Source organism: Thermobia domestica, chromosome 3 (genome assembly GCF_964235325.1).
Source record: "Thermobia domestica chromosome 3, izTheDome1.hap1.1, whole genome shotgun sequence".
Lineage (NCBI taxonomy): Eukaryota > Metazoa > Arthropoda > Insecta > Zygentoma > Lepismatidae > Thermobia > Thermobia domestica.
The window spans coordinates 139,651,740-139,673,480 of record NC_137456.1 but is presented as its reverse complement, the minus strand read 5'-3'; the positions used below and the strand labels follow the sequence as shown (position 1 = coordinate 139,673,480).

Here is a 21,741-nt window from a genome sequence, read left to right as displayed (position 1 = left end):
GCATTTAATATGAAACACCTTTTCGGACTTTGATATTATAGAATATGTGACAAGAGATAGCGAAAATAACAGATTCAACTTCTAAAGAATAGTTCTAGTCTCCGAACTATGTAGATTTACCAATTCCGGTTTCAATATTGGATAAATATAATTTAGAAGTTTGAAATAATTTTAGAATTTTATAAAATTACGTAATTTTACTTGTTACCAACTTGCAAAACTGTTAACTTGCTTCTGTCTCAAAAATCATTGCTAAAAAAAATCTAATCCCTTGAAGTAGAGTGTGGATAAAATTATTTGTTTGTGATGTGTACAACCATATATATATATATACAATTGTAAAATTAACAGATGCACTTATTTTAATATTTGATGGCTAATTTAAAACACAACACTTCTGGAAACAGTCCAAAAGGCTTATTATCAGTAAAATATCTTAAAAGAAGGGATTTGTTTTTTATTTGGACAGCCAATAAAATCTAATTGTGACTGAGTAGCTGTGAGGTTTGTAACTACAACTGTGAAACTTTTCGTTTTTTAATAGTTTTAATTTTGTGCAATAATGTAACATGTAGACACAAGAAACGAATTAAGATTCGCACAACTACAGTTTATCTTCTTCTTCCTCTAAGCATCTGCATAAGAAATTCATGCTAATTGGAAGTCGGAAAGGTTTCTTTTCTCTCTTAAAATAATGGAAAATTTTAAAGAAATAAGACACAAGACAGGTGCTGAACCAAAATTATTTTTCCTTTTGTAGTACCGCCACACGCTATGTACACAGGTTTAATTTATTTTTAAATAATTATTCCTTTTGTTTAAAAAAAAAAGGAATAATTGAGTGCATGGTGTAACACGAGACTTAGAAAAAATTACTTGAATCAGAAGTAAATGTAAAGTTGAATCAGTCTTATAAACTTCGAGAGTGAAATATCACACTTGTGCATCATTAGCGTGTGTAAATATATTCAGTTTTCAATGTGGAAGCTTAAAAAATACACTATTAAAAAAGTAAATATATATAAATAAAATATTGAAGTATACTTACTCATTATAAAACAGCTGCAGCGGAGTTATCATAATGGTTCAAGTGTTAACCAACAGAACCACACACATTGGTTTTATGCATATTAAGACGTATTTTTTTCAATGACATCATTACATTTTATTGCGGGAAGCTGGTGAATAAGGTTATATAATATGGTAATTCGTCAACTATACTTATGTAAACCTTTCCGTGATCATTGCTTTTTATTGATTGTTTTAACGAAAAAAAATAATTGTGTGTGTACATGGCAACCCTCTTCTCTTCACTTAATTTTTTTTTTTACTTTCTTTACAGATATGCAGTGAGTTACTTCTTCTGTCTTTTTTGGTATATTTTATTGTACTTATTCAACTGTAGAGTTAACACGGAAAAGCACTTCCAATTAATATCATAATACTAGTTATATGTATGTAAATATACTGTAAAAATTGCAACTTCTAATTTGAAAAAGTAAGTGCTATTTTTCTTTTTTTAAATTGCAAGTTTAGAGAACTTTATTCAACTTGTCCATTTATCTATTTATTTAGCTTAACATTTTCGATTAGGCTTCATCTTTTGTTAACGACACAACTTCCTTTTAAACAGTGGCCCAAAAGTAGGTACACACACTTACATATACCTATATAAAACATACAGGACTGTATACGTACTTTTGAGACACTCTGTATAAGCCTACCATACGTTCCGTAAAATACGGGACAGTCCCGAGTGTCCCGCATCCCCATAAATTTAGTCGGGACAAGCAAATGCCGTATTTTAGTCTCGTCCTATTTCTGCTGTCAATATCAGCTTATCGACTTGGAACCCTGTTATTACTAAATGAACAATAAGTTGTAACATGAAACAGCTTGGAGAAGTTATCATTACAAAACTCTTACCGATTCCATAGCGAGCAAACCAAGACTAAAGTCGCAGCATAGAGTTGCAATTGTCCGTTACCAGTCAAGGGGATCTGAAATCTTTGATAAAGTTCACAAGCTGAGTTGTCGTTGATAATACATTACAAGTGAAGTGTTAAAGTTTTGTATCAACAAGAATGCCTAAACGGAAGTGTATTTTTTTTTTTTTTCAAATTTGAAGCATATTCAGATGGAAAAATTTCATATAAACGCAAAACGCTCATAAGAATTCTCTAGAAGCATAAAGTTTCTTGAGAACAGATTGTACCACAAGTTGTTCGTTTACTTCTTTGTAATCATTTCAGATAATGCAGTGAAAATGTTTCCCCCAAAATGTATTGTGTTGGAAAGTTTGGAGGAGGGGGTGATCAAAAGTGTCCCGTATTCTGATGAAAAAATAGGCTTATTTTTAAATTCATGGTTATCTCTGTCTACAGTAGATCAATTTCCCAATACCGATATGGGTTTGTATCTTCGAATATTAAAAACTAAAATCAGGAGGATGCTCTCGAATGATTGTTAAAAAAATAGCTTTTGGCTCTAACAAAGTCATTAATCATGCCAAAATTAAATTTTCAGAACTAATGCAATTGAAAAGGCAATGTGTTCTTAAATGACAATTAAAGAATAAGGCTTTATCTCTAACATTGGATTTAATGGTGTTAAAATTCAATTTTAATAACTAAATACAACTCATAATTATGGAAAATATTTTGAGATTAAAGATGTTTTAGCAGTTATGAACTCTTGGCATACACCCTCCATTCCAAAAGAAACCGAACTTTTGAAAACAAATAGTACCACTAGTGCCATCTGTTGTAATATTTTACCGGTAGATGGCGTAGTCCCTCATTGAAAACTGGTATAAATGTCATGACATTTGGATGCACGGCAACAAAGTTATTGCGTTTCAACTGTCAGTGTGTTGTGTACATCGGTCGGAAAATGAGTTTCAAACAACGAGCTGCAATTGAGTTTTGTGTTAAACTGGGTAAAACTTTTAGTGAAACGCACCAAATGCTACAAACTGCATATGGTGATGAGTGTCTATCCCTTACGCAAGTTTACGAGTGGTTCAGGCGATTCAAATCGGGTAGAGAGACGCTGGATGATGACGAAAGATCAGGCCGTCCCAGAACCGGATTATCGGAAGAAAACATCGAAAAAGTGCGTGAATTCATCAAACATAACAAAAAATCGTCGGTGAAAGTTATTGAAATGGAATTAGGCATTTCTCAAACTACCGCATACCACATTTTGACCGAAGTTTTGGGCCTTAAGAAGGTTAATTCGCGGTTTGTACCACACAAACTCACCGAAGACCAAAAAGTTGATCGAATTGCGCATTGCAAAGACATCGTTAAAAGTGCTCGGCAGGATCGAAACTTCTTGAAATCGATTGTTACTGGTGACGAGACGTGGTGTTTTGAATATGAGCCCGAAACAAAGTGGCAAAGTGCTGAATGGAGAGCGCCGGATGAAGGAACACCCAAAAAAAGTTGCTTGGTGAAGTCAAAAGTTAAGGTGATGCTGATTTGTTTTTACGATTCAAAAGGAATTATCCACAAAGAATTTGCTCAGCCCGGCCAGACAGTCACTGGAGAGTTTTACTTGGGCGTCATAGTTTGCTGGCAAGAATTCGTCGTATTCGGCCCGAATATCAGTTGGACTCTTTTGGACAATAATGCACCATCAAATCGTCCGCGACTTGTAACTGAATTTTTGGTCAAAAATCACATTATTCGGTTGCATCATCCGCCCTATTCACCAGATCTCGCTCCGTGCGATTTCTATCTGTTCCCGAAACTGCATTTGGCGATGAAAGGAAAGTGGCACGCATCGATTGATGCCATTGAGAAGGCGACGACCGCCGTCCTAAAGACCATTCCAATAAAGGACATGGAGAAGTCGTTTGACAACTTGTTGGAGCGTGCAAATATGTGTATCGATGCAGAAGGGGAATACATTGATTAATAAAAATGATTTGTCCAAAATGTACATTGCTTTTTTGTTTTTTTTAAAACGTTCGGTTTCTTTTGGAATGGCGGGTGTATATGGCCATGTTCACAGCACCGACTTGAAGAAAATACTGGGGGGTCTAAACAATGAAAAGATGTATCACCATATTCAGCCGTATGCTTGATGAAGGCCCTCTTCCCCCCTTCCCAGATCTCGATCCGCTACTCCGCTGCAAAGTTCACGCTGCATTGATCTTCACTTGTCATATCAGTGCTGCCATAGTGTTGGTTGAAGCTTCACTATTAAACACCGGTTGTATTAAACACCGTTTTCTATCGAATAAGAACGTTGTTCCTAATATTGAATTAAAAGCACAACAAAGTTTACGACAGGAATTTCTGTTCCTCTTTGTTAATTCTTCCTCGACTGAATTATATTTGGGGGGCGAGAACCCCACTTTTAAGGCGATGTTATACCTTTTGCCACTGGTTTCTCAGTCCCCATAAGATAACATGTAAACTTTACTTCATAAATATCTAACGAAATATGGTACGTAACAACTTAAAATTTTTCATATGTATACAGAAAAGCAATAGAAATGAAATGATTGTTTCAATTTCACGCTTAATGACGTAGATCAAGAGTAATAAACTTTTTAAAGTAACATTGTAATGGACTATATATTAAAGGTTGTGTGTTCCAATGTGATCTTCGCGAACAGATGTCCTGCTGACAGGCAGGTATTTCCCTCCCCCTCTTAAGTCCTTTTCCAATGGGTATGGTAGAACGCCGCGGGGTGCCACCCTCATCCCATTTCTTTCCTCCGATAGATTTTCTGTAGATGTTACACAGAAAGAATATTTGCTCCCAAGACATTTTGAAATATTTGCTTCTTGCGATTTCATGCTGTATGATGTATACTGCGAAAGCAAAGATCAGGTAGAGAACGCAAATTTCTTCATTACTAGTAACTCTAGTTAGATAATTAATGCTAACCACTAATTTCATATGAGTACGTTCCAACTCTTTGTAATAACACTCCCTCAACAGTAGAAAATAGGGGAGAGTATATACTTTGAAGAGGAGAATCAACAATTTGATACAGATCATGGTTGAAATTTAGCTTTCCTTTGCAGCACTAAGTTTGTATGAGACGTTTGCATGGATACAAACTCTCTCTAGTAACTGGGATTTTAAATTCGTGACAGGTAGTTACTTCTACTTTCTGGCAACATTAGCTATTCAACACATATTTTTCTGGGTGTAATAAAAAAAATCAACTTTACTTCAAGCTAAATTCAACAGATTGAAATGATGGATTGAACCCGATGAACCAACTTTCCCGGAATAACCCTTTGGGGATCCCATGGTACAATTTGTACCATACGGGGTGTTTCATGGTACATTGCGTTATAACTCTCCTATTTGAGCTTTTTTCGTCCGTTTTATTTTGTTTTTTGTTTTTTGTTTGTTTTTCAAGTCCAGAGGCATTGTAGAAGACCTTACGTATGGTTTCACACCTTCTTGCGTCGAGACATAGGAGGTGATGACGTCATAATTCTAAAATATATATATTTTCTTTTAATATTGCGGGGCTGGTCTATGTTCATTATTTTTTGGCGGGCTTATTTTTGCACGTAGAAGATTGAAATTTTGCACAAACATTCAGTCCACCGAGTAGTATTTATCAGATTTTTTTTTTTAGATTTCTGCGTTAAAACAGAGGGGCAAAAAGTTGAAAAAAGGGATATTTTTACCAACAAATCTATTTCTTCATGATTTTCCCGCCTTAGATACATGATGGAGACAAGTGAATGGTACCGCCTGAAAGGCAGTTCTATTCTGAAGAGAATGATGTGCGACACATAACCCTAGGGTAATTAGGGAAGGCTCAGGAAATTTTTATCAAAATATACTTCTGTATAGGGGAATTTTGGACATTTTCGGTATTATTTTTTGCGGGCTTATTTTTGCACGTAGAAGATTGAAATTGTGCACGAACATTCAGTCCACCGAGGAATATTTACCAGATTTTTTTCGTACTTCTGTGTTAAAACAGGGGGGTACAGAGGGGCTAAACTTTGAAAAAGGGAAATTTTACCAAAAATCCCTTTCACGGGATTTTCCCGCCTTAGATACATGATGGAGACAAGTGAATGGTACCGCCTGAAAGGCAGTTCTATTCTAAAGAGAATGATGTGAAAACCATGATCCTAGGGTAATTAGGGATGTCTCAGGGAATGTTTAAAAATTTCCCTCTGTATGCGGGAAAATGAGACTGTCGGTATACATTTTTTTGGCGGGCTTACTTTTGCACATGGAAAATTGGAATTGTGCATAAACATTCAGCCCACCTAGTAGTATTTATCAGATTTTTTTCAGATCTCTGCGTTAAAACAGGGGGGTCCAGAGGGGCTAAAAGTTGAAAAAAGGATATTTAGACCCAAAAAATCCCTTTTTCGGAATTTTCCCGCCTTAGATACATGATGGAGACACGTGAGTCATACCGCCTGAAAGGCAGTTCTAAGCTGAAGAGAATGATGGGCGAAATATGACCCTAGGGTAATTAGGGATGTCTCAGGAATTTCTTTTACCTGAGATCTTGGCGTTTTACGGTAATTTGGGGCATGGTGGGAATTCCTGATAAAATTTCTCCCGCCCTTAGTATTCAAGATAGAAACTTGAAATTTGGCGCACACATTCAGTATACCAAGTACTATTTACCAGATTTCTTTTTAGATGGCTACGTTCACACAGGGCCGCTCCAGAGGGGCCCAAAATGCGAGAAAAAATTTCCCTCCGAAATTTTTCTTTCGACATCATTTTTCCCGCTCCTGGTATATGGTATGAGCATGCAAGTGGTACCATTTGAAAGCCAGCTCTATTCTGAAGAGAATGAGGTATGAACCATGATCCTAGGATAAATAGTGAAGATGCAGTAGCTGCTTGACTGAAAATCTAAAATAGGTAACATTCTAAAAAATACAATAACCCTTCCCGTTCGTCTGTCTAGTGGCTAGCTCGCGTACCTTTGGATCACAGATTTCGGGTTCGATACCCGGCGGAAGAGCCTTGAAATATGTATCAACAGACCACTAAGGACTCGGATTCCACTGAAGGCTCACGTCTCTTATAACATCGGTACAGAAAGCGACACTAAACTCTAAACCCACCAAACCAACCAAGCTAATGAAGAACGGACATAGTAATGTCACTATAATTTAGACTACGTGAACGATTTTTTAAAGTTTTCATTATGGTAATAAATATAAGTGGAACTAGGGCCTCGAATATTTCTAGATCGTGTTACTCGAAAATAAGCAAATATAATATATACACATGGTGTCAGGAAATAACTTCGGGATGTGAATCCTCGGACGAAAACATGAAAAAGCCTTATTATTATTATTATTATTATTATTATTATTATTATTATTATTATTATTATTATTATTATTATTATTATTATTATAACATCATGTATAACCAAGAAAGTAGGCGGGGTGTACCCGTATACTAAAAACTAGTTGACTTCCGATCTCGGTCGCCGAGAAGTCTTCAGGAGGCAAGGCCATTGTTCACGAGGATCTGGGTTTGAGTTCCGGAGAAGCAAATATTCAGGCTCGAGCCAAAAATTGTTAAAAGTTATAGGGCGCCGGTCAAACATGTTCAAAACTGCTCGGCTCGGGTCTAGGATTGTCAGTGGCTCGAGCGGCTTGGTTCATAGCTCATTCACTATCGAGCCGAACCGAGAAGTGAGCCAAGCCAACAGCTCACCCAACTGAGCCAACTCGAGCAATCGGCTCAGTTGAGCCGAGTCGAACCGAGGCGATGAACTTGTTTCAACGGAGCTGGCTCGAGCCGATGGCTCATCTCAGCTGAGTTGGTGACTCGTCTGAGCCGAGTCGATAGCTCATCCCAACCGAGCAAGCTCGGGCCAAAAGCTCAATTGTGCCAGTCGACGGCTCGTCTCAACCGACGGCTCGACGAGATACGAGTAATGTTCCTTGTCGTGAGCAACATTAAAAGTATTCCACACTACTGCTTACATTTCTCATGGCTTTCGCTTTCCAGTCTAATCAGACCATTATTTCAAAACGAGTTAAAACGAGCTGAACAAGCGAGCGATTTATCAAACTCGACTCACTCGAAACTCGACGTCAAAAACAGTGACTCGGCTCGGAACTCCACTCGACTCTAAATTTGACTCCTTTGACTCGACTCTAAATTTGACTCGACTTTCGAGTCGAGTCGAGTTTTAGCTCGACTGGCTAAAATTATCCAAAATTATCCAAAGATCCAAAATTATTTTCCTATTGAAGTTCATAGAATTTGTATGTGTATGTTAAACAAACAATTGATTTAAACCAATAAAATAATATAAATGGTTCAGAACCAGAGTGAACTGAATTGATTCATATCTTTATTCACTTCTTATATTTATATGCAAATTAAATTAGGTCGCTAAATTTTTGACTCTGTGAACTAACTTGGAGGAATAAAGTATATCTTCTGTACTTTGTACTGATTTCACTTGTGCAGTTTTTTTTCTCTTCTTGTAAAGTGATTCTTAAAATATTCACAAGTACAGTACACGCAAGATCAGTACAATATATCTTTATCAGGTGTTTTCAGTGGATGAGTCTGTAGAACTGTCACTTTTGTAATCAGGCAGGGGTCCCAGGTTTGAGCCCAGCTAAAGGACAATTTCTCTCCGATTCAAACAGAGTAATGGTTTGTAACCCACTTTAAACTGTAGGTCCCGTCCTTCACAACCCCCCTGTTACATAAGAACGGGCTAGAAAAAACTTATTTCTATCCATATGTAATCTAAATAAATTAAAAGTTTTGTAGCCATGGCCCCTTCTTTTAAAAAGAAAAAATGAATAACTGCAACTTGAGGGTGCTAATTCGACTGATCTCGGTCTCAGTCTTAAGAAGTGACCGCAAACCGGTCTAACTCGAGGTCAAAGGTCAACTAACTGTTTTCGCTCAGAATCAAGACTTTCATTACAAAAATGTGTTTTATACTTGCCGCTTTATCCCAACTTAGGCTCTAGCCCAATCTATCTTATTCTCTTACCAATTTCTTAACTGTAACTGTGTGAACCAAATAACCTCTCAGATGTTTAAGATTTCTTATCCCTTATTACAAATCTAAAGTAGGTTTTATTCATGCAAATAATCTTATGTATTAGTTTCCCTAACTCACTCCTTTGTTCAGACACGCTACTCAATTTGGCTTATTCAATCTTGAACAGTAATGAATTGTCAGACTAGTAAATAATTTGTGCTCTACTGATAAATCATTTGTAAAACTAGTTACATATGACCTCGAGTTTGATTTATTTTATTGTTTAAAAAATAGAGGCCACGATTATCCAAAGATAAAGAAAATGCTTCAAAAACAAGTAGCAGTGCCAAGTGTATAACACGCAAAGGAGTTTTGTGTCTGTGGTACGATATTTTCACAATTAATATTGAAACTGGAAATTGTAGTAGATTTCTACCCCTTCCGGTTTCAGTAGAGAGATTAGACTAGAGACGAAATATATTCTTGTTACGCCTAATTGATTGCAGAAAACCGCTTCTTATCTATTACAGTTTTTATTCTATAGCCATTAAAGTTAAAATCGGAAATAGTTGATTTCCACATCTTTTGGAAGACAGAATATAGTAGTTATTTTTAGAAAGCTGAATAGAAAGCAAAAACCCGCTTCATTCCTGTTCTATGGAGATCACTATTGAAACCGAGGTTTCAATTGAAGACCACAAGAGGAGATGAAAGGTACACCTGAGACGCTTGAGAGCTGCTCGATTGGAAGAAACCGTTTTCATCTATTTTTTACCGTTTTTGCTATATATAGATCAATATTTATTAAAAGCAGAAATTATAGTTGATTTGAACCATTGTATGTTGTAGTAGAGTTAATAATAGAGATTAAATATATTCTTACGAAGCAGAAAACCTGATCTCACTACATATTGCCGTTTTCAATCTATGGTGATCAAAGGTCAAACCAGAAATGGTTTATTTAAATCACTTCCGGTTTGGGTAGGTGGTTTTAATGACAAATAAAATTCCTTACTCTTGACTATATTTTGACCAAATTTGGTGATGATCCATCAAGCAGTTCTTTAGTTTTTTCTTTTACTTTTTCTTTCTTTTTTTCACACACGTGCACACACGGGTATGGTAAATGATAAAGGAGTAGGTAAACCAAATTCTAGTTATTCAAAAACCAAACAAGGAAAACTTGGTTTTTGCCACCCCTGCATACAATTAATCCATTCTAACCACAGAAGCGTCGCACTGTCTGTTTTCTATGATAAATAATATAAAATGAAATGAAACCTATCCTTCCAGAAAACAAAAGATAGGTAAATAAGAAACATTTATACTTTTCTTCGTTGTATAGTTTTGAGTGGCAGAGAGATGAAAGCTACTGCTTGGAAGAAGAATCCATCCGTTTCAAGAAAAAGAAAAAAAAAGATGTAGAAAAGCAATTGGAAACATAGTTCGATACTGAGGTTTCAAAGATCATTATCTTTGTTCTACCAAGTATTTTGTTGACACTTGAGTCACTCCAGTTTCCATTGAAAAGGCAAATTCAGGTAGTTGCCGTCTGGGGCGGGGAGTGGTAGGGGAAACTGCTCAAGGCGTAAATGATTATGAAAATGGAGGGATAGACATGAGTTTCGCTGTTCAAATTGCCACAATGCATCCTTCCCCAGCATGTGTTCTTCAAAGAATGTCACCCGTAGTAATTTATGAAGTATGAAAGTGGTCTTTGAATCTTTACCTAAAATAGTGATTTCGTTATTACGGAAGTAATTATTACAATTAATCTAAGTCATTAAGTTTAAAATTGAGATAACCATCACCTTTGTATTGCTCTTTGGCATTCGTATAGAAAATTGCAAGTTTCTAGGTGCAGTATTTTGTAAGATATTTACGAATTAAATTTTACATGTTACCTTATGGAGATTCTGAAGCCTCTGATGATGGGTAGACACCCCCTTAAATATTGGGGGGCCAAAAGTGTCCTGACCTTTTGCCCTCTGCCCCCAAAAGTCGGCGTCTATGGCCATGTTAGCCCGTCGTGTATGTTGGATGACATCTTTCGGCGATCACACTACCTGGGGAAGTGAAGAAGAATGAGACCTGGTATTATGTTAGGTACTATCCTCATTCAGAAGGGTAACCTGAAAAGGCTTGTATACCTTTCCGACCGCGCGTCCATACCAAGAGAGAATAGTATTGAATGATGGTTAACGAAAGATTTCTTACTTTTAATACAGCCATTAATTATGTTAAAATTAATTTTTAGTAAATCATTCTTATCTCCAATACAATCATTAATTACGTTAAAATTAATTTTCAGCACGAAGTAGAATCGTAAACTCAAAGTGTTGAAGGATTGTAAAGGAGTCACTTTCATCTCTAATACGGTCATTAATTACATTAAAACTAGATTTTCTAACATGTGAGAGTCACACCACAGTCGATCATTAGTTTATATTGCATAGATTACACACAACTACCTTCTCTTCTTTATACCTTCATTTAGACAAAATAAAGAGTTTAATAAACATGAAATTTGTTACAATAATATAATATTGTAATGGCAAGAAATTTTCATTTCATATAATTTTTAGTAATGCTATCACGTGCGCGATCTCTCGGTTACAAATCAAATACATGGCTCAGGAAGCTTTGAAAACAAAGCACAAGAATGCAACCGAAAGGTCAGAGGATGTTTACGAATGATTTTCAAGAAAAATAGTCCTTATATCAAGTGGCGGATCTAGAAGGTATAAACTGGAGGCAGGTGGAACACAGATTATGATAGGTATATCATAAGTTTGCTATAAACTTTTAAAAATATATAAATAATATGTTTAGTTATTATTGTTACTCCAAAAACTAAGCGGGGAGCTAGGTTTCCCCGCACCTGGGCTATATCCGCTACTATTTATATCCAACATAATGTTTCCCTCATTGTACAGGGTTATTATTATTATTTTTTTTACTAAATCTATAAAAGAAAGTTAAAACACTGATCTGTCATAACTTATCACATTCTTTATACATTGTTTAGAGAGGGCCACGGTGGCTTAGTCGTAGAGCGTTCACCTTTTGTGCTAGGGGTGTCGGGTTCAATCCTAGCTTCCGTCAAGTTAACTTTGTGGTAGACAAACACCGTGTACGTGGGTTTCCTCGGGTTTATCCCGTTTCCTCCCGTTTAAATTTCGTCCCAAAGTTATCAGAACCCTTGTGAGTCACGACAGGTCCACGTAGGGTTCGATATAGCATTTAAACCATATTTATTATTGGAAAATACTGTATTGTGTAATGACTTGTGTATCTTTAAACGATTATAAATGCTTTTCATTTTGTACGTATACATTCTATTAATTTATATTTTTCTACTATGATACATGTAGCAATAAGAAAACAGTGTTTGAGATCTAAAACGAGTGAACTTGTGTTGTCCTCGAGAGTTGAGAAATTTCTCGTCTCGTCTCGTATTTCAAAATGAATTTCTCGTCTCGTTCTTGTGGGCGAGAAATAAGCAACTTTTCATCTCGTGAGCAACACTACTTCTTCCTTCGTCTTGCATTTCGACCAGATAACATAACTTTGTTATTATGCAATGAGCATGTTGGCTTAATGGTATGGCTCACTATGGGCACGGAATTTGGATAGGACCAAAGGAGACAGGGCGTCGTGAAGTTTGCTTAGCCAGACGTATTTGTATTAAAATTCTCATTGATGTCTTGTTAAATAGTATCTGACAAACCTAACACCATCCGAAGTTACGTGAATCCTCCTCTAAAGTTACGAAGAAATCGCGGCCACTCCCATCACTCCGAATGCGAGACACAGGCCCCGATCTTGAGGAAACTTGTCCTCAAAGTAAGGTAGTCTCAAAAGATCTGAAAAATGAAATGAAATCTTTGAGTTTTACGTCCTACGGTTATGCGGGTTAGGCTAAAGGAGACGGTGATTATGAGAAATGAATGAAATGGTGGAATGAAGAAAGTGGGAGGAAACGGGAAAACCCCGGAAAAAACCACGAACACGGTGTTGGCCCACCACAAAGTCCACACGGCGCGAGCTGGGATCGAACCAGGGACCCCAAGCACAGGAGGTGAACTCTCTACCACTGCGCCCCCTATCTGATAACGAGACACATATACCTAAACAGGTGTTCCACCAAAGAAAAGAAAGAAAGAAATCAACGCTCTGAACCCATTCAGTCCATGCACGTTTGTGATAGAGAATATTGTGCCCGTGCGTTTTTCTCTACAGTTGTCTTCTACATTGTTATGAAAGAGCATAATTGTGGGACGCTAAATTAGAAAATTCTTTTCAGTTTCTAATATTCTCTAAGGTGGACACGGTGGCTCATTGGTAGAGCGCTTACCTCTGGTGTCGTTGGTTCGATCACCAGCCAAGTAAGTTTATGCTGGACAATGTTGTGTCCATAGGTCTTCTCAAGGTACTTCCATTTCCTCTCACTTTATCATTCCACCAATTCTTCTATCACCATTCACTTGCCTCAATCATAGCATTCACCAGCATTCACTTCTATCACCATTCACTTGCCTTCAACCTTAGCCTGAAGGACATAATAGTGGGATGTTAAAGGAGCAGTTCGAGTTAAAAACAAGTTCGGTGCAATAGAAAGAGTAACAAAAAATAAGAGACCCGTATTTTTTTATATCTTGATAGGCCGTCTCGTTCAGCTTCTAGAGGCATTTGTTTCTGATGAATCGTAAATGCTGACGTCACTAGTGGGATACGCGAGAAACTCAATGTGAGTCAGCAACCACTCCCTTCTGCGCAGCTGATAAACCTTTAATAGTGCATTGGATTTAATAGATTGTGTTTTAGATTTGTTAGCAGTCTTGCTCTGTGTTGAATTCTTGAGGGACGTTTTCGTTAGTTGATTTTCCTACAGCATTAGTATAAAAAAGAGTAGAGAGAGAGAGCAGTAATTACGTTTGTTGTGCGAAACAGTGTTTCTTCCAGACATGTTTTTAGGGTGGCACTGTTTCCCGGAGCTCTGAGAGATTCCCCCGGAGGAGACCAAAATAATACATCTATAATATAATAAATATAATAGTTCTGTGTAAAAATAATGTGGCCGCCCCTCCCCCCACGGAATTATTTTTTTCTGAAAGAAACACTAGTGTGAAGTAGAAAACACGTGTTAGTACAGCGCGTGCTGTGTCTGTGAAGTGAAGTAGAAATGCCTAACACCTGCTCTGCTGTGTTTTCGGTTGTAATTCTTGTGCAATTAAAGCTGAGGACATAAAGTTTTTTTTTTTTAACCTTTCCAAGTCGTGAGAAATCACCACATCGATATAAATTATGGCTCAAGAAAATCAATGGGTAAAAATGTACCAAATAAAATCACTCGTGTTGCAAACATCTTGAAGAGCCTGCCTTCGAGAAGTCAAGTTTACTGAAAGAAAAGTTAATGCCAGCGGCGGATCTAGGCTGGGGCTGGAGGCCTAGGCCCCCGAGTTTTTGAGTGACAAATTTGATTTAAAGTATTATTTAGATATTTTTGAAAGTTTTTAGGAAACGTGATATACCTATCATACTCTGGGTTCTGAATCCCCCCCCCCCCCGAGTTTTTACCGTCTAGATCCACTTCTGGCTAATGCCAGGAGAATTATTTACACGTAAACTGAGAAAGAATGCTGTTCCATGTATATTATTGAAAGGTTTAAAATCCGAGCCATTGAACAAGCACCGATCTATGTCCATTACCAACGTACAAATATCGTACAAGACGCAATTGACGGCTATAGTCAAGACTAGGCATTAGGGAGTAATAAAGACGATGTCACTCATGATTATGAAGATACTGCTTTAGAAATAAGCTATACAATGGGAATTAGGGAGTGAAATATACCGGCTTATAGAAGGAATCAGTGACGATGACTGTTCCTCAAGACATTGATTCATCGTTTAATTTCTCTGTATCATGTGACAATGATGATGAAACGGGTGATGAGAGTTGTCCCGCGGACAGCTATGCGAATAAAAGAAATTTAACCGGTGAAGTGTTTTTCGTATTCTGGCAAATTTTACAGATGTTATTTCATTTTTGTCTCATATGTTGCGCTCCTGCGCACAAAATTATAGGATCAGCGTTAAAAATTGCAACAAAACGTGAACATACTTATGTTTGGGAATCGGAAGAATGATTAAAAAAAAAGGTACTTAAGTGTTGCAGCAATGTCGTCCACCATCTATTTACATGATATTGGTTTCGATTTTTTTTTTTTTTTTTGAAACGCTGAACTTACGCTTTATAGGATATGTTTTATAATATTATAAGAACGTTTGTACAGCCCACCATCAGATATCATTTTCTACATGCAGATCATATTTGTAAGTCTTTGCAATCAGTTCTGGAAAAGGAAACCACACTTAGAACGTGCCACTGCACATCTCACAAACGAAATGCTTGACACTGTGTAGTATGCAAGCATGCTCTCGCTCCTTGACCTCCTATGACGTCATCACAAAATCTTTCTTCCTCTGTTACTCGCTAACGACTAAACGTATCGCGATCAAACACCATTCTTTTTAGAATTTTCAACTCTACAAATGGAAATAAATTGTAGAAAATGCATTTCTAAGTCGAACTGCTCCTTTAAGCTGATAGATTTAATTTAATTTAATTTTTATTATTCTCCACACCCACCTTTTGGAAACTTCCAGTCTTTTTTTCGATGATTTTTTTGTATTGTTTATCTTTTCCCTGCGTGGATTACAATATTCCAAACGAAGAATTTTATATATATATATATATATATATATTAGCTTATTCATGAAATACACTTATCTTCTTAAATGTGATTTCCCGTCTTTGTATCTTTCCTTTTATCTCTAGTGAAAGATAAATCAAATTTAGGTTAACATTGCCAAGCGTGGAGGAAGAAGAATTTCCTGAGACAACAAATTTTATTGGATCAAAAGATCGAATATATTTCAGGCAAAAATTTTCTTCTAGGCCTTATATTTTGACAAGTACATATAGTGTAGCCAAACAAAAACTATCACTTAACTCAGTATGATGGGCTTATTCCGTTAAAAAAAAAAAAGAAAGAAAACTGTATTTAGGGGCAGTTCAAAATTTTTGTGGCTCCTGATCCAAAAAATTCAATATCTTTCCTTCAATGAAACTTTTTTGTACACCTTATACCTGGAGAACTACATACGATGTAGCTAAGCAGAACTATCACTTAACTCGGTATGTCGTGCTTATTCTGTAAAAAATAAGAATACTCGATTTAGGGGCCCTTCAAGAATGTTGTGACCCCTGATCCAAAAACTAATTATTGGCTATGATTGCAATCTTTTGATGCATTTATTTGATCATTCCTAAAATTCTTGTTTTTATTTATTTTTAGCAGAAGTTGAAATGGATTTTAAGAGCTCTGCAGTCCTTCATATTTTAAATGACTCTCATACCATCTCTTGGGTACTTGTTAAATTAATTCACTCCACTGGCAGGTGCAAAGAAATCAATGTTTTTTTTTCATCCATAGTTATTACTACCAAAAACTTACTTAACATAATCCTTCGGTAAGTGACTATAGAGAAACACGAACTTTCGCACGAAACGGTTACTGTTCCTTTGTTGATGAATTTAAAAAAAAAATTGTTAAAACTAAATAAATAAGTGGATAAACCTAAATTCACGCTTTAATCATTAATTGTACTGTACAAATTCTTTTCCAAAGAAAGTGGTCGCGTGCACCTGTTGTATGAAGCTTACGTGCTCTTCGGAAAAGGTGTTCGACTTTTTGTGTTAATACAAGGAATCTCTTTCTTTGGGAAAAGAATTTGATTTTCTTTTCTTCTAGTCCTTCTTACTTCAAAAACTATATTTGGCATAAGGAGAGCTTATAAAACATGAAAAAAGTAAGCAAGCTTAATTTTGTAGCATCCCCGCTCGTTATAAATATACACCATCTACAATAAAAAGCTAGTAGTGAAAATAACAACACTTTCTGGAACTTTCTGCCATTATTTTTCTGTTTGAGGCTTAAGGTAAAGCAGAGCTCTGCAAAAGCAATATTTTAAATCGATTTTCTGAAGGTTGAAGGAAAACAAAAAATCACCAATCAAAACAATATAACATTTGTCAAGTAGGGAAGAAAACAGAAGTGAGGAGGAAAGAAGATTTTTTTCATGCATATCACTTGCGAAACTCTTTAAAATATCCCCCTTCCCGTTCTATGTGTCAGCGTTGCCAGGGGTAAAGAATATTGTCGCATTTCACTTTGGAGAGTTGCAGTTTGATTGGTTATTTTGGTAGTTATTTGTGTACCCTCCTTAGAAAATCCTCCATCTGACCCTATATACATACATACATACATACATACATACATACATATATATATATATATATATATATATATATATATATATATATATATATATATATATATATATATATATATATATATATAATATTTCAGGACAAAAGTAACGTAAAGTGTAAGTGTAGTTAGGTAACAAATCCTTTTTTCATAGATTCTAAAGTCTTGATTAGGGGTTTGAATAATTTCTTTACTTTCATTACGTATTTATTTACTTATTTATTTCTTAACCCTCTTCTTAGTCTGGTGCCTGTTGCACTTATCTTTCGCTCAATATATCCCAGGTTCGATTCTCGTTTGGAAGAGCACTATAATGGTTCAGATTCCATTTGAAACTGTAGGTATCATAATATATAACTTCATTTAGTCCCCGATTGTTTAGTTGCTACCACACGCACCTTTCGCTCACAGGATCCCGGGTTCGATTCTTCGTGAAAAAGCATTGAAATTTGGTTCGAATTTCATCTTCAATTGTAGATCCACATCCGGTACAGTCTCAGATCTGAAAGGGAACGCTAACCTTCAACAAAACAACAAACTGTACAACATCACTGGTGATAAATGGAGTAAATACACATTGGTAGCTGTAAGCACCTATCGTTACTGGGTGAAAAGAGTAAGAATCCGTCGTTATTCGGTCATAATTTAAAACCCTGATACAAAGAAAGTAAGAAGAATATTTCCACAACCATTCTATTACCTAAATGTTTATCTTCAGTGGTTATGTAACCGTGCACCCCAAAATGTAATGCTGGTTGCGTACAAGGCAAGCGTTCTTAGGAAACAGTCAACATGGATACTTTTTCTATACATCCCCGAGTCTAAAATTAAAAAAAAAAACTCCTTCGTAAGCGATTAGATCTGATGAACGTCTATGCGTGAACAAAATTTGGTGTTGGACATTCGGTCGAAAAACTGTAAAAGCTTTTTCAGACCTGCCAAATTGAGTGAGCTTTTCCTGAGTTTTCCTCATTCACACCAGGTAAATGCCGGTATGGTACCTCACATATGGTCCCAGGCCGCTTCCTTCCTTCCCTTTCCCTGGATAGTATGATCACCGAGGGACGTCATCCCTCATACATGACGGACTAACATGACCATATATGCCTAGAGCCTAGAAATCCTAATACTAACATTAGCTGGCTCTAGGTCATTCTTTTCTATGCAAAATTGAGATGACGGAGACACACACGCACACAGACAGCATGATATACACATTCTTCTATATATTGGTATAGACTTACATAGCACACGACGTCCCAAGGACGTCCCATTTTGATCCCAATTATTCCATATAGTTCCCGGGATTATAGGGACAATGAGTAGACATCCCATGGACGTCGTGCATGGGATAACCTAAAGGATTTGTACGTATGGTGTCAGTGGGACGTCCCGGATGGGACAGGAGATCTCAGGGAATTCCCATACCGGACATACCTAGAACCACATTATCCCACGATTTACCAGTGGACATCCCTTTGAGGTTCCGTTGAATATCCCATCTTCCGGGATATTATCGGACGTCTGGATACCCCGAAAGCAAATTCGGATGATCCTGGGATGCCCCGTTGTCCATTGCGAATCAGTCTTCTCGGACGTCCCATAAATGTCCGTGTGCTATGTGGGAATATGGAATTTTTTTTTGAACAAAGATGGACTGAAAATACGTAAAACAGCCAAAATTACGTAGCAGACTGTCTTTTTCTGAACAAATGTCTTTAAAAAAAGCATTTTAGAAAGCTGATCAAGTGGAACTTCTTAATGGTTTCTCTCTTATGAATTGATAGCTAAAGATTGATTTTTTTAATTAATTTATTTATTTATTTTTATTTTTGTTTTTATTTATTTATTTATTTATTTTGGTATTCCCTGAAAATAACATCCAGAAAGAATTAGATTTCTCAGTAGGAGAATGTGTTCGCAAATCTTTGTATTCTTTACTTATCATAACAACTCTATAAAATATAGCATTTTCATCAAAACATTCTAACCGACTTTTGAAAAAAGCGCTAAAGTTCATAAAACCACTTTAAAAAGTTATAATTAATTAATGACAAGTATGAAATTATATTTTAAACTTAATTTTATTCGGCATTCACTTCTTTGGCTTGGTACTGTACAGACTTCAATTTATTTTGGCAGGTTTCTAAAGTTATTTCCTTTTTATCTGTTAATGCTTTTAAAATTACTTTTTCTTTTTAGAGTTTATTTTAAAAGTCGGTTAACCCTTTTAAATTATGATGGCACAACACCTGTGCCATGGCGTCGACCTTCGGAATTTGCTTTATAAGTAAAGCTTTTTAGACCGGGTTTTTTGCATTCATTCAAATATGGAAGCATCATAGAACATATTTTATGGGCATTTTGCAGCATCGTGTGGTCTGTCTGGGTGCTGTGACGTCACAAACATGGACGATGGGTTTGAGAAGTTTTTTCAAAAAAATCCCTGACACATTACTATTTACCCTAGAACCATGGTTTGATACCTCGTTGGTTTCGTTATGAGACAGGCTTGCAAAATGTACCTCTCAAATTTCCCTATCGTGTACCAGAAGCGGGAAAATCTCTTGCAAAATAGAAAAAAGGGGATTTTTAAAAAAATTCCCTTTTCCCAATTTTTATCTTCACAGATACGCGATAGCAAAATTTGAGTGGTACCATTTGAAACGCTGCCTTACGCTGAAGAAAATGAGGTATGACTCATGTTGCTATAGTCAACAGACGTGTGTCAAGATAATCTCGATTTTTAAATGTTTTTCATGCTTTACACATTTTTAGTCAATTACTTTAGTAAAGTATCTACAGTATTATCACTATCTATTCTAAAGTCATGATACGTACCTTTTTTTTTTTTTGGCATGAACCAGTCTTTCAAACGGAACCACTCGCATGTTTCTATCATGTACCATAGTGGAGAAAATTTGCAAAAAGGGAATGTTTTGTCAAAAAATCCCTTTTTCCCCGATTCGCGAATTTTCTTCACTGTGGTACATGCTAGAGACATGAGAGTGGTACCGTTTGAAAGACTGGTTCATGTCAAAGAAAAACAGGTACAATTCATGTTCCCACAATGAACAGTCTTGATGATGATGTTGATGATAGTATAGAAATTCACTAAAAGGTATTATCAAGGGAAAATATGTAAATCGGCTGTAGCATCAAAACTATTTATCCCAGGGCCACTCTTTGTATCTCATTCTCTTCACCATAAAGCAAAGTTTTTTTTTAGTAGCATTCGCATGATCGTATCCTATACCAAAGGGGAGATATTTGCGATAAAAAGGGATTTTTTAAAAAGAAAATCCCTTTTTCCCAATTTTCCCGCATTTGGTACACTTTAAGGAAATTTTACGGACGCAGTTGAAAACACTGCTTTATTAGAAACAAAACGGGGTATGAACCATATTTCTACGATAAATAGTCTCGACGCAATAGATGGTTGAGTGAAAGTCTACAAAATACCTAAAAAAAGCCATAATTTAAAAGGGTTAATACTTTCATAGATAGGTTTTATTTTTGTGTTTTCAAACTCTTTTCTCTGTAAGTTTCTTTATTGTTTTACTTTCCTACTTTTTCGTTATCCCAATATTTTAGATCTATATCTAACCTTACTATAAAATGGATCGGCCTATCAAACATACCTGAACAAATATTTTTCTTCAAATCGGTCAACGCGTCACGGAATTATATGTGAAGATAACTAAGGTCTTTCATTATCTAGCTATGAATGCTATCACTGACAATTTACAAGAGACCACCAGAAAAGGAATATTCTTTCAAAAAAAAATAAATAAATAAATAAATAAATAAAAAAATAAAAAAAATCGATGCATGTATCCCCAATGATATAATGGTAAAATTTTCGTAGTTATACACCCAACTATTTTCAAGAATTTACCGTAAACCCTACCCCAATATACGGTCGTTTTTTCGTAAATTTAAGATGAGAATACGCTGGACTATATAGTCAGATATTGAATTTTGTTAACCCTTGCTCAAAGATAATTAAAAGGTAACACACCAGATGTCAATGCGTAGCAAGATGAGAAAGCTCTCGTAACTAAGCTACTGTAAGATTAATAGCTTGCGTACAATCTTAAGTTAAATTATCCTTTCACGTGAGTTGGAATATTAATTTAATTCTGACGTTAATAGAGGCCTAAAACTTCTTATTCTGCAAAATAGAGAGTTTCACAACTACTTATGGTTTTTCAGCAGAAGCAATTTAAAAAAAAATGCACTGTTAAACAATTCTATAAAGTTGACTCTGAACCTTATAACTTCATTAATACTAAAACTATTGATTACACCCTTTATAAGCAAAGTAGAAAATGTTTTTAAAGTTGTTGCAGAGTGTTTTCGATAGGTATTTATTTGCCATTTTAGAAACATACAAAAAGTACATATGAACCATATGGATAT

At 36.0% G+C, this 21,741-nt stretch overlaps 1 protein-coding gene across 2 annotated transcripts in view; it reads right to left on the bottom strand.

Annotated features, from left to right (window-relative positions):
- Window positions 1–21,741, bottom strand: part of LOC145680770 (uncharacterized) — a 621,439-nt gene that overhangs the window by 329,411 nt on the left and 270,287 nt on the right. The window contains exon 1 of one of the 2 annotated variants that reach the window (XM_081751757.1): window positions 10,885–11,013. The exons of the other annotated variant lie outside the window; for it this stretch is intronic. The gene's annotated coding sequence lies outside the window, so the exon portion shown is untranslated. Of the gene's footprint in view, window positions 1–10,884; window positions 11,014–21,741 lie in introns of those variants that run through there. 2 annotated transcript variants of the gene reach the window in all.